We start from the raw sequence: 13,152 nt of genomic DNA on the forward strand, positions 1-13,152 counted from the left end.
TCAATAATCAGCCCGTGAATCTCAACAATGGTGACAATAATAAAGCATGTTGCAGTGCATTCTGGGTGTCACCAATCAAAAATTCATTCATGGCTCCCATCATGCAGTGCGGTATTGTCTGAATTGTCTTAATAATTTCCTTTTTCAATTGAATATTCTGTTTGTCACCATTGTTGAGATTCATACACTGATTATTGATGTCTGTGTGTGGCTAAAAGAAAGATTTTATTTTTAATTTATCAGAACATTTTTTAAGAAATCCTGTTGTGAGAAATATTGTGTTGAGGATTTGAAACAATCCGACACCCGTCTCCACTGTGACACCTAGTGGTCACTTGCAGGTGTTGATCTGAAACAACCTTGACAATGAGCCATTCATTTTTTTTTATTATTATTTTTTTGTTGTTGTATTTTTGTAATTATGTGAAGCTTGCAACCTGTAGGCTCCTCACTGTGCAGAATGTTATTTTGGTCATGAAAAATTAATATTAATAAATCAAGCCACAATGTCTCACTTTTTTATAGATTTTTATTCAAAAATATTAATTTCTCTGCTGTCGAAGGACTTAGCCTACTTCTTTTATTTACAGATAATTTCTACAGCCTTTGAAAAACTCCTCTCACAAAAACCCACAAGGTCATGCGTTGACTTCACTTTTATACAGATGTGTGATTGTGTGGTCTGTTCCTGACCCTGTCAATCAAACGCTGATTCGGCGGACCATGCCACCTGTGGAAACCCTCTGACGCTTCATTTAGCCGTAGTCACGTGACATGGGTGTTTTGAATCACGCATCGGATCAGTGTTTCGAAACATCTGCGCTTCAGGATCTCGAAAAGCTTCGGAACGTCTGTTTCGACTCAGCCATTCCTAAGATTAGGCTCTAAATTAGTTTTGTGATGCAGGTCAAATAATGATTATGTTAAAACATAACCAACACCATCAGATCACCTTTTCTCTTTGTTCATCTGGCAGATATAACTCAGTTACAGCAGCCAAACAAAATCTAATAATGTCAATAGCTTAAAGGACAATTCTGGTTAAAAATGAACCTAGGGCTAAATAACACATGGGTACCGAGTCGACCATTCTATGGGATGCGTTTTCATGATAATCGACTGTACCCAGTTTTAACGTTATTTTTAGTTTAACCACAGATTAGCTTGTATGGGGCATCGAATAAGTACGTATAAAAATCGCTAGTTAATACCACTAACAAGAATCAAAATAACCCCACAGTAACACGGTAGCATAAATGAGGGTCTCTACCTGCAAAACGAAGCATTGAGAACTTTGTAGGTGTAAAGAGAGTTTAATAATAAGATACTTTACATTTTGCATATCAAGGCAAGAGCCATCTTTGAAAAACAGTCGAACCACGAACGAGAATGGTCGATTTAATGTCGTCTTTTATCTTCAGTTGATTTCATCTCCGTCAGATGTAGTTCTTGTGTTTCTCTTTTCTTCAGTGATTCTGCTTGTTATCATCAGGTGTCTTCAATGCTCAATCATCACTAAATTAATGACTTAATTAACTAATTTACTCTAACACTGTATCAGTGTTACTTTTAACACCCTGCTGGTGGTTCCCATTTAAACACAGAGCGGTGTTAAATTTAACACCAGGGATTTTACTTTGTGCAAAAACACTTCGGGTGTATTGACTTTTAGTCCTGGCTCAAGATCCTTTCCTGATTTAGTTGTCTTCACTCAATCCATTGGGGTGATGCCGTGATGATGCCATGTGGAATAAGCTGCAGTTTAAATAAAATGTCATTATTCTAAAATTCCCCTACCGCTCATCACCTATGGCCCATACGGAATTAAAATATATTTCCATATATTTATCAATATCAATATATAATATTTTCTAAATATACTGAATAATATGAGAAATTATATTGTGTTAATATATTGTGTATATAAAATGAATAATACATAAGGAATTTCCACTTTTCATTTATTGAAAAATGTATTTACAATATATTCACACTGTAAAATGTCATTAGATTAGTGTAATTCGCCTTTGGCTAAGCCACACCCTAGAATGTAGATTGACTAATCACAGCGCAGCCTAGAACGCGCTCCCACAGAGGTCCGACACTTTTTCACAGCGCTCCATTGACTTTAACACAGTCAATGGAGCATATTTTTGGTCTCTGCAGGCTATTACCGTCATAGTTTTATCAAAAATATGGTTAAACGTTGTGCCTGGGGCATTTGTAACACAGATACGCGTTTCCCAGAGAGGTTGGAGGGGGGTGTCCGTTTTTTTCCCTTCCCAAAACCGAAGTCAAATCCTGACAAGTGTCGTCTTTGGATTAAAGTGTGTGGACGTCCTCACAGTCAGCTAAACCCCTCAAAAAGCTCACTTGTGTGCTCTAAAGTAAATGTTGCTTTTAACCTTACTGTGAAGTTATACTAGTTAGACAGAGTTATGCTGTTAGGTTATGATTTCGGTTCTCTACTCTAATTAATGAAGAATCAAGGTGCTAGCAAGCAAGCTTAGCGATCACGTAACGTTAACGTAAGTTAGGATTTATGTTTTGAGTAGCGGCTGGATGTTAGCTAACTTTGTTATTCAAGATACAAACACTTAACGTTAATGTTACAGACACGCTGTGGTAGTTTTGAAGGTGACTAACGTTACCGCCACCGTATGTCACCATTTTAAAGGTGAGACTTTGTTTAATATGTTTAATATCAAAAGTAACCTGGTCTGTCAGCCTGTTGTCAGTCTCCTCTCTGCTCCGCGATGTATTTTTCACTGCTTGAGAACATGGTGTGTGCGTGAGAGCGGCATAGCTTGATGGACATAGCGACAGTAACTAAGGGGGGTGGGGCTTAGCCAAAGGTGAATTGTTGAGGAAAACCAGTGGTGGAGGAAGTACTGAATCTCAGTACTTAAGTAAAAGTACTAATAACCAGAGACATATTTACTTTAGTAAAAGTAGAAGTACCACAATGACAACCCTACTTAAGTAAAAAGTAAAAAGTACCTGATTTTAAATTTACTTTAAGTATTAAAAGTAAAAGTACTTAAAACAGTTAATTCTAACTCATTCAACCTAATACTCATATAATGATGTTCAATATGATGGAAAAGCAGTTATATTTTAAGTTTTTGTCACCATTTCTGAACAAGCTTGCAATTAGGCAATATACACATCAAGCTTACTATATAGCCTACCCTTACTATATACGGTATATATATATATATATATATATATATATATATATATATATATATATATATATATATATATAACACATATTATGTTAAAACGCCGTATATGACGGCGTTTGGCTGTAAACGCGATTAATTTATGGCGTAATTATGAACCTCTTGGATTGCCATACTAATCCTAACCAAACGTATAATACACACGCACCCCACATCATTACTAAACCTACCAATGCGTTTCCTATGCATGTAAAAACGAATCGGTTACCTAACGTAACCTCGGTTCTCTCTAGAAGAGGGAACGAGTATTGCGTAAGCTAGCTTACGCTGCGGGAAAGATTCATCTTTGCTGAGATATTGAAGCCAAAAAATTATTTCATAATTTTGTATCCATACACAACGCAGTTCCTCTGCGGCAGACCTAGAGCGGGCTAGCTAGCAGCTCATTGGTTCGCTCAGAGAGAACTGCTTAAGCCTATGGGAGAGCGGGGCTGAACCCGCTTCCAATGAGAGGCGCCCGCGCGCTCATTGCGTCATGACCCGCCAGAATGGGCGTGGCCATGGTGTATATAAGGAGCTCTCCCAGGCTTATATGTTGATTTATTTCAGCGTGAAGCGAAACGCTAGTAGCGCAAGCACGGCCGGGAACGCAATACTCGTTCCCTCTTCTAGAGAGAACCGAGGTTACGTTAGGTAACCGATTCGTTCTCTTACGAGAGGTTCTCTCGTATTGCGTAAGCTAGCTTACGCTGCGGGAACACCTGGCCAACGCCGTGCGCGCTACGAATCCACTCATGAAAAACCCAGGGATATACCGGGGGAATTTTTTAACGTGGAGTGAATGTACAAAGAGGCCGCAGAGCGGGCTCATGAAGTGTACACATAAGCATGTATGGGGCCAGCAGAGCGGGCACATGAAGTGTATAAGCATTACAGGAGAGCACAAGGGGCGAACCGGTTGTGAGGGACCTCCAGAAATGCAGCTTCTTAGAGAGCTGTTCGTCAGACAGCTAGTAATTTTGCCTGTAAGGCGGGAACTTCCAAGTTATAAAACCTGACAAAAGTGGACGGGGAGGCCCATCCCGCGGCCACACAAATGTCATGAACGGAAATTCCACAGGACCATGCCCACGATGAGGCCATGCCTCTAGTGGAGTGCGCCCTGATGCCCAGAGGGCAGGGCAGGCATTTAGATGCGTAAGCAGAGGCGATAGCGTCCACTATCCATCTAGACAGTGTCTGTTTTGAGGCGGCCAGACCCTTGGTGCGCCCCCCAAACGACACGAAAAGCTGCTCAGCGCGTCTGAACGCGGCAGCGCGCGTAGTGTACAATCTCAGAGCCCGCACCGGACAAAGGAGATTGGCATCGCGCTCACTATCGGATGAAGGCAGAGCCGATAGGGAGATAATCTGAGCCCTGAACGGGGTACCAATCGCCTTCGGGACATAGCCATGCCTAGGTTTGAGAATGACAATCGAATCATTCGGTCCAAACTCAAGACACGCGGCGCTGGATGAGAGCGCGTGAAGATCCCCAACGCGTTTAACTGAGGACAGAGCCGACAGGAAAACGGTTTTGAGCGAGAGGTATTTCAGATCCACAGACTCGAGCGGTTCGAACGGGGGTGCTTTCATAGCTTCAAGGACTATAGAAAGATCCCAAACCGGAACCGACGGGGGCCGCGGAGGGTTCATCCTCTTAGCTCCCCTGAGGAAGCGGATGACTAACTCGTCTTTGCCCAATGACTGAGCGCGTCGGGGTTCCGCGAACGCCGCGACGGCTGCCACATAAACCTTGAGAGTGGAGGGGGACCTGCCCTTGTCCAGCATCTCTTGAAGGAAAACAAGCAAAGACGGCACCTCGCACGACCGTGGGTCCAGCTGTTTGTCGGTGCACCATTTTGAGAACACAGACCATTTAGACGCATAGAGCCTTCTCGTGGAAGGTGCTCTAGCCTGTATGATAGTGTTTCTTACTCCCTCTGGCAAATCAACGAATAGTCGTTGATCACCCATGCATGTAGCGCCCAGCGCTGTGGATGGGGGTGCCAGATCGTGCCGCGAGCTTGAGAGAGGAGATCTGCTCTGACTGGGATGGGCCACGGGGCTGTCTGTGACAGCTGCGTGAGCTCCGGAACCCAATTCTGACTCTCCCAACGCGGGGCTATGAGGAGCACCGAGTGGCGTGTGTCCCTGATCCTCTGAATTACCTGTGGTAACAGAGCGATCGGAGGGAATGCATAGAGCGGGCGGCGAGGCCATTCCTGGGCTAGCGCGTCCTCGCTCTTCGAGAAATATATTGGGCAGTGAGCGTTCTCTTCTGACGCGAAGAGGTCTACTTCTGCTCTGCCGAATAGTCGCCACAGTAACTGGACCGTCTGTGAGTTCAGGGACCATTCTCCTGTGGAGATGAGGTTCCTGGACAGTATGTCTGGACCGTCGTTCAGATGGCCCGGCACGTGCGTCGCTCTGAGCGAGAGCAGGCGGCTCTGAGACCAAACTAGAATGCGGTGCGTCAGTAGACAGAGATTTCTGGATCTGACACCGCCCTGACGGTTGAGATAGGAGACCACGGCCATATTGTCCGAACGGATCAGGACGTGGTGTCCCTGGATGCGCGGGAGAAAGTGCGAGAGCGCGTTCTCGACCGCCAGCATTTCCAGACAGTTTATGTGTAATGGGCTTTCCTGAATCGACCAGTGGCCGAAGGCCGGTGAGCCCTCGCAGACTGCACCCCAACCCGTGTTGGATGCATCTGTCGAGATGACTTTTCGGCAGGAAAAGGTCCCCATCGTGACGCCTAGACGAAACCATTCTGCTACTGTCCATGGCTGCAGCGCCGTGAGACACGTTTGCGTAACCCTGATCAGCTGGCGGCCCGTGTTCCACGCGCGGTGGGGTACACGGCTGTTCAACCAGAACTGAAGCGGGCGCATGTGCAGAAGGCCCAGCTAAAGTACAGCGGAGGCTGAGGCCATGTAACCCAGCATCCTCTGAAAAGTTTTCAGAGGCCTGCGGGTGCCCATCTGGAACGAGGCGGCTAGACGCTGAACACTGCGCGCGCGCTGTGTAGACAGGCGAGCCGTCATCGTGACCGAGTCCAAATCTATTCCTAGGAAGGAAATCGATTGACTGGGATGAAGGGAGCTCTTTGTCCAGTTGACAGAGAGGCCCAGCGTTTCCAAATGGTCGAGGAGAACTGCGCGGTGCGACAGAAGCTCCGTCTGTGATTGGGCCAAAATCAGCCAGTCGTCCAGATAATTCAGAATGCGCAGCCCCTGGCTTCGCAGGGGGGCGAGCGCCGTATCCATGCACTTCGTGAATGTACGGGGCGCCAGAGATAAGCCGAACGGGAGAACGGCGTATTGATAAACAAGACCCTCGAAGGCGAAACGTAAGAATGGCCTGTGACGGGGATTTATCTGGATCTGAAAATAGGCGTCTTTCAGGTCTAGAGATATGAACCAGTCCCCCTGGCGCACCTGCGCGAGGAGTTTCCTGGTAGTGAGCATCTTGAACGGTCTCTTCATGAGCGCTTTGTTCAAAGACCTGAGATCTAAGATCGGTCTGAGGCCGCCGTCTTTCTTGGGAACCAGAAAATAACGGCCGTAAAACCCCGACCCGGTCATAGATGGCGGGACTCTCTCTATCGCGCCCTTTTGCAACAGCGTCGCAATTTCTGAGCGGAGCGTGCCGGCGGCCAGCGGGCTGACAGAAGATTCGAGCTGCGCGCGCGCACGAGGCGGGCGGCGGCGAAACTGTAGCAGGTAGCCGTTCTTTATAATGCTTAACACCCACGGGGAAATGCCTGGAATGGCTTCCCACGCTTTGGAGCATGCGGCTAGTGGCCGAATGGCTGTATTGCCCTGATTGCTGCACATAGCGGGCTGGACACAGTGTGTGGGCGCGCTTTGAATGTGTGTGGCAACGGGATTTGCACTCAGAGAGGAGTCTATGGGCCGTGACACAGAGCGAGCAGAGAGGGGACACGTGCACGAGCTCGTGGGCGTGTTTATGTTCTCTGATATTAGAGCGGGCTGTGCCCGTTTCATGTGATGGGGCTCTGATAGAGACACGGGATATGTTATGCTTGTGTGTATGGGTGAACACATGATTGTGGGCACATTTTCTACACAACTGGCAAAATTTCTCTTTTTGAGATTTCTCTGGGTAGCCGTAAAAACGGCTTTTTGTCGCTCGCAAGCGGGCTGGGACACCGGCTTGTTTGTGGCGGTCAACACTACAGCAGTCGGCGAAATAACGGGGACTGGCAGAGGGCGAAGCTTTGACGGCGGTCCGGCCGCAGCGGGAGAGCACCGTCGTTTTCTTGACATTGTTAGGCAGACTTCTGATGATCAGGCTTCAGCGTGATCTTAGGTCGCGGGCCACGGGGGGGCGGCGGTCTGCGGCGGCTGTCAGAGCGAGAGCGAGGGCGAGGGCGGCCGCTCTGACTGCGCTGAGCTGTTTGAGTCTGCGGAGGGGGGCGCTGTGATGGGGCTCTGGCGGAGGGCTCGTGAGAGCGGCCCGCTGAAGAGCTAGCGCGGCGGGGTAGAAACAAGTTCATCGCCTGAGTACTTCAGAAAAGCGATCGACGATTCCCGTGACGGCAGATCCAAACAGGCCCGTCGGGGAGAGGGGCGCGTTGAGAAACGCGGCGCGCTCAGAATCTCCCATGTCGGCGAGCGTGAGCCATAAGTGTCTCTCAGCAACACAAAGGCTGGCCATGCATTTCCCCAGAGCTTGTGCGGCGGCTTTAGTGGCGCGAAGGGCGAGATCCGTAGCACTTCTCAAATCCGTGACGGCGGGGGGGGGTTTTCTACCGCCTTCGGCCCATTCACGGAGAATATCGCTCTGTAACACTTGGAGGACAGACATAGAGTGAAGCGCAGCGGCGGCCTGACCGGCGGCGGCGTAAGCGCGAGCATGAAAGCTCGAGGTCGCTCTGCAAGCTTTCGAAGGAAGCGTGGGTGAAGAACGCCATCTAGCGGAGGGCGGGCAGAGGTGCGTGGCGACCAAGTCCTCGACGGGCGCCATGGCTGCATAGCCTTTCTCGGCGGCTCCGTCCACCGAGCGCAGCGAGGCGGATATATCGGAGCGATTTCTAGCCGAGAGCGGTGCATTCCAGGACTTTGTCAGCTCTGCGTGAAGTTCAGGCAGGAATGGAGCGGCCCGGGTGCACGCGGGGGTCGAGCGCCGATGAAAAAAGCTACCGTCCATTCGGTTCGGGGCCTGCTCGGGTGGAGGAGACCACTCGAGACCGAGGCGTTCGACGGCCTGTGAGAGGAGGCGCATCAGCTCTTCTTCTATCCCGGCGCGGGTCCCCGTCGACTCTCTCGCGGATCCGAGAGATGACCAGTCTTCACTGTCAGAAGCGAGCAGTGAACAGGAGTCCTTCTCCTCCGCGGCGTCATCGGAAACAACAGAGCGGCCACTCGGCGGCAACTGAATGTCCGGCAGGGGCGGGGAGGGAGAGCGGGAAGCGGGAGGCGGCGGCGGCGGCCCGCATGTTTCCGCTGGGGGCTCCGGCGGCCTTTGAGAGCGGCGTTTCTTTTTACGCGGCGAGAGAATAGGCGGCGCGGGAGCGGTTTTCACTGCCAGAAGTCGTGCCCGCAGGGACGATAACGGCAGGCTTTCACAGAAGTCGCATCCTCCATCAGCGAGGGCGAGTTCTGCATGCTCGAGTCCCAAGCAGAGAGCGCAGATGACATGGCGGTCTCCGTCCTCGAGACGAGCGCGGCAAGAGCCGCAGGAAAAACGAGACATCTTTAAAAAGACGCTCGGCTCTTTTAGATATAGAGAAAAGGATACAAATCGTCGGATGGCCTAGCTTGCAGGGCGGCTGAAGGTGGCGAAGACGGCCGGCTTCTTCAGGGTCCTTGAGCTCGCTAGAGGATGCCTTCTTCGACGGCGATGGCTTTTCTCAGGAACAGCAGAAGCGTGCAGCTTGCTGAAGATGAAATGAATCAACATATAAGCCTGGGAGAGCTCCTTATATACACCATGGCCACGCCCATTCTGGCGGGTCATGACGCAATGAGCGCGCGGGCGCCTCTCATTGGAAGCGGGTTCAGCCCCGCTCTCCCATAGGCTTAAGCAGTTCTCTCTGAGCGAACCAATGAGCTGCTAGCTAGCCCGCTCTAGGTCTGCCGCAGAGGAACTGCGTTGTGTATGGATACAAAATTATGAAATAATTTTTTGGCTTCAATATCTCAGCAAAGATGAATCTTTCCCGCAGCGTAAGCTAGCTTACGCAATACGAGAGAACCTCTCGTAAGAGAACTAATTTTCGTGTATAAATTGCACGATAAACACACTGCGTGCTATAGAGACGCATTTAGTGTGACCGGGTTGATATATCTATGGCAACCAAACATACTGGTGGTGAGACAGAAACGTGCGATGAACGGACGGTCAGGATGACGTTTTGGCAGGGGAAAAACTGATCAGAAAATTTAACGAAAATGTAACAGAACGTTGTAGAAATGTAGTGGAATAGAAAGTATAATAATTGCTGCAAAAAGTAACGAAGTAAAAGTAAAAAGTATGCACTATTAATTCAAGTAAAGTACAGATACGTGAAAAAATTACTTAAGTAAAGTAACGAAGTATTTGTACTTCGTTACATTCCACCACTGAGGAAAACAGTTGCCTCAATTAAATTATTCAAGGATGTTTTACTCAAAGTTGTAAGTTGATGAGTCCATGTAACATGTCAAGCGGGGATGAGCTCATATTGTGACCATAATATGAGCACACAGAGAGTGCACTTTGAGGTAACACTTTTAGCTCACTTTGACTCACATTGTGACCATTTGGAGAGATCACTGTGAGAACATTAAAATAAATAAAATGGCAGCTGTGATGAGGTAAATTCCTATAAAGCTGTTTTTTTTAAATGTCTGTCAATATGCACTGCATTAATACTAATTTGTTTTATTTTCAGATGAAGAATCTAAAATAAGTTATACCAAAGAGCTGCAGAAAGGACAACCCAGCATAGATTTCACTGATAAAAGTGACATAAATAAGGACTTACTCAAATCGAAAACATGTGAAAAAAAGGAAACAAAAACAAAGCCAAGTAAGCACCTTGTTTCAGCTAACGTTGATTTACTCGGCATCTTAAAAGTAATCGACACATTTGACAGACCAAGCAATGCCAGTGCAGAAGGCACCTATGTTGTAAGTGGAGCACATACAAAAAAACCTATAAACGAACCAGGAGAGAGAATTCCTAAGGCTGTAGCCTTTGCAGGAGCAGGAGTTGGACTGGCTCGGGCTGAATACAGTGTATTTGAGGTAGAAGCCAAAGGCCCCAACGCCTCAGCTTGTGCTGAAGCCAATGTGGTTGGAGCCGGAGCAATAGCTCGGGCCGAAGTTGCCAGTGCATCAGTTAAAGCCGGTCCAGTTGGTGTGAAAGTGGGACTTGGATTTGACACGGGTGCAACTATTGGTCTGGGTGGGGCGGAGGTAAAAATCCTGGGAACTGGAATCTCAGTTGGTGTAAAAAACAGTGTATCTTTTCTAGGTTCAGAAGTCTCATGTTCAGTCATGTAGTCATATAGGAATTACCTTTAAATCATGACGTAAATTATAAATCAAAGATATCCCCTACAAGCAAATATCACATATAGCATGAAACATTATCACATGTGTGATACAACAGATTTCCAAAAGAGTCGCTGTATTACAAACACGTATTAAACTTTGTTTAACAAAAATCCAACACATATTGCATGAATATTTCAATAGGCAATTTAAACTGTAAATGTCTAAACAAACGAATATTGCATGGCGTTAAACACAAATAATAACGAAATACATAGTGATTTATCAATATACTTATAACAACAAAATGTTACCACCACGCTTGGGAATATATAGTTTTAGATTATATTTGTATCTGAAATTGTTATAGAAAGTTAGAAAGTTTGAAAAAGAGCACAAGATGGCTTTCTAACTCAGTTCAGGGTTGTTGTTTTTTTTTTTTTTCAAACTGGACCTCTTCCCAGGCGATCACATGATCCCCCAGAATCAACGTCCTTAAAGGTACAGCTCCCTACATCCCGGCCCAAATGACCCAAACAGGTCATTCAAACAAAATAAGGGTGATGTGTCCATTAAACTATTTCAACTTTCAGGAGGCAGATTTTGTCTGCAGGATGGATGAAGACACCTGCCTGTGTTTTCACTTCCACAGTACACACAAGGAAAACAACTGCTGAGGAAAACAATTGCCTCAATTATATTATTGAAGGATGTTTTAGTCAAAGTTGTAAGTTTCTAATATAAAAAACGTACAAAAGAGTGTGATAGACTGTGCATTTATTCAGAGGTGTAAAGTCCAGGTTCAGAAAGTAAAAGTCCTCCTCACCTGGATTTGCTAATTCAGACAGGAGATAGAACTAATTAGTGAAATCAGCTGACTGAGTTCATGGGTGGAATAAACATATGGCAGGACCTTTACTCTTTGGCCCCTGGATTACTCACCTCTAAAACCCGTCCAGACTTGACATTTTTTTTTGTTAATTTAAATATAAACGTTACCGTGTAGTTCTGCACGGATTAAAAGGTCTGTAGATATTCAGTTGGGCTTCACTCTCTTCACTCAACCTACAAAAGACTATGTGTTTTTGCGAATTGAAAAATTAATCCAATCATAGTTGGATCAGCTATGTTATGACAAGAATATACAGTATGACCTACTGCAGTTATAGGCCTCACAAGATGATGAAAGAGAAGACCTTTTATTGTTTTATTGAAAGTAAAATCGAAAGGAAATTATGTTTTCTTTGTGTGTAAGTTTATCTTGTAAGGACTTCAGTGCTGTATTGAGAATTAAATTTAAATTATAATCTATTACATTCAATTATTTGATATATTATATTCATATATTGTGTAAATCCGTCTTATATGATGCAACTTCACTGATGGGTCTGAATGTGTGATTGACATATTTCTGTGAGTTAACACACACTAAACACGCAGGCTGTTTGTCCTCCAGACAGAAGAGTTTGAGTTTCTCACTGTGTAAACTGCAGATCTCCTCAGATCCCGATGAACGCCTCTCATTTCTCTCCTTCAGGAACGACTCACACACGTTCTTTAACACAAGATTCCCTTACGGAACAAAAATATATGGGAATATACTGCAAAATATTATGCAATATATTACATAATACATTTTCATATATGGAAAACTAGTGTTTATATTTTTCAATACTGCAATATATGCATTGACCATGTATATTAGTGAATATAAAATATACACAAAAATAAGACAACAATAGCATTATATGTAATATTCACAAAGTTGTATCCTTTATTGTGTACATATTTTGCACATACATGTTCCCATATAAATGTGAATGTATGTACACACACACACACACACACACACAGACACACACACACACACACACACACACACACACACATTCACGGAATGAGTTACAACAGATTTCTAGTTCCCAGCATGCTTTGCTTCTGACTCGTAAAGGAGAGCAAATGTTAAAATTAGGTGTTATTTGATGTGTTTTGCTCAATATTAAGGGACGAGATCTGTTAGTGTTTAATGCTCTATTATTTTTTTATTTAAAAATGTTTTCTGGTATGTGTGAGTTTTTGGGGTCACTGCTGAAGAGTAGAGCCTGTGGTTCGGTTGACGATTGGTCGAAGGACATTAAGATTATAATTACTATATTTTAAAATTGCTGTCTACTCCTCAGTACAGTGATAGTCTCTTGGATAAAATTCTTTAGTACATGCAGGTGTTGTAGAGCTGTTGTCAAATAGCCTAAAAAGAATGAATAATTTATTATGTAAATAATCGAAAAAATATAAGAAATATATTACATTATATATTTCTCTACATATGTGTTTATGTTGCATGAGTAAATATATCTGCAATATACATGCAGTACCATATCTGATCACATACATCTATATATTTTGTGCATCTAAGTGT

Source organism: Rhinichthys klamathensis, unplaced genomic scaffold (genome assembly GCF_029890125.1).
Source record: "Rhinichthys klamathensis goyatoka isolate OS25496 unplaced genomic scaffold, OSU_Roscu_1.1 h1tg000336l_1, whole genome shotgun sequence".
Lineage (NCBI taxonomy): Eukaryota > Metazoa > Chordata > Actinopteri > Cypriniformes > Leuciscidae > Rhinichthys > Rhinichthys klamathensis.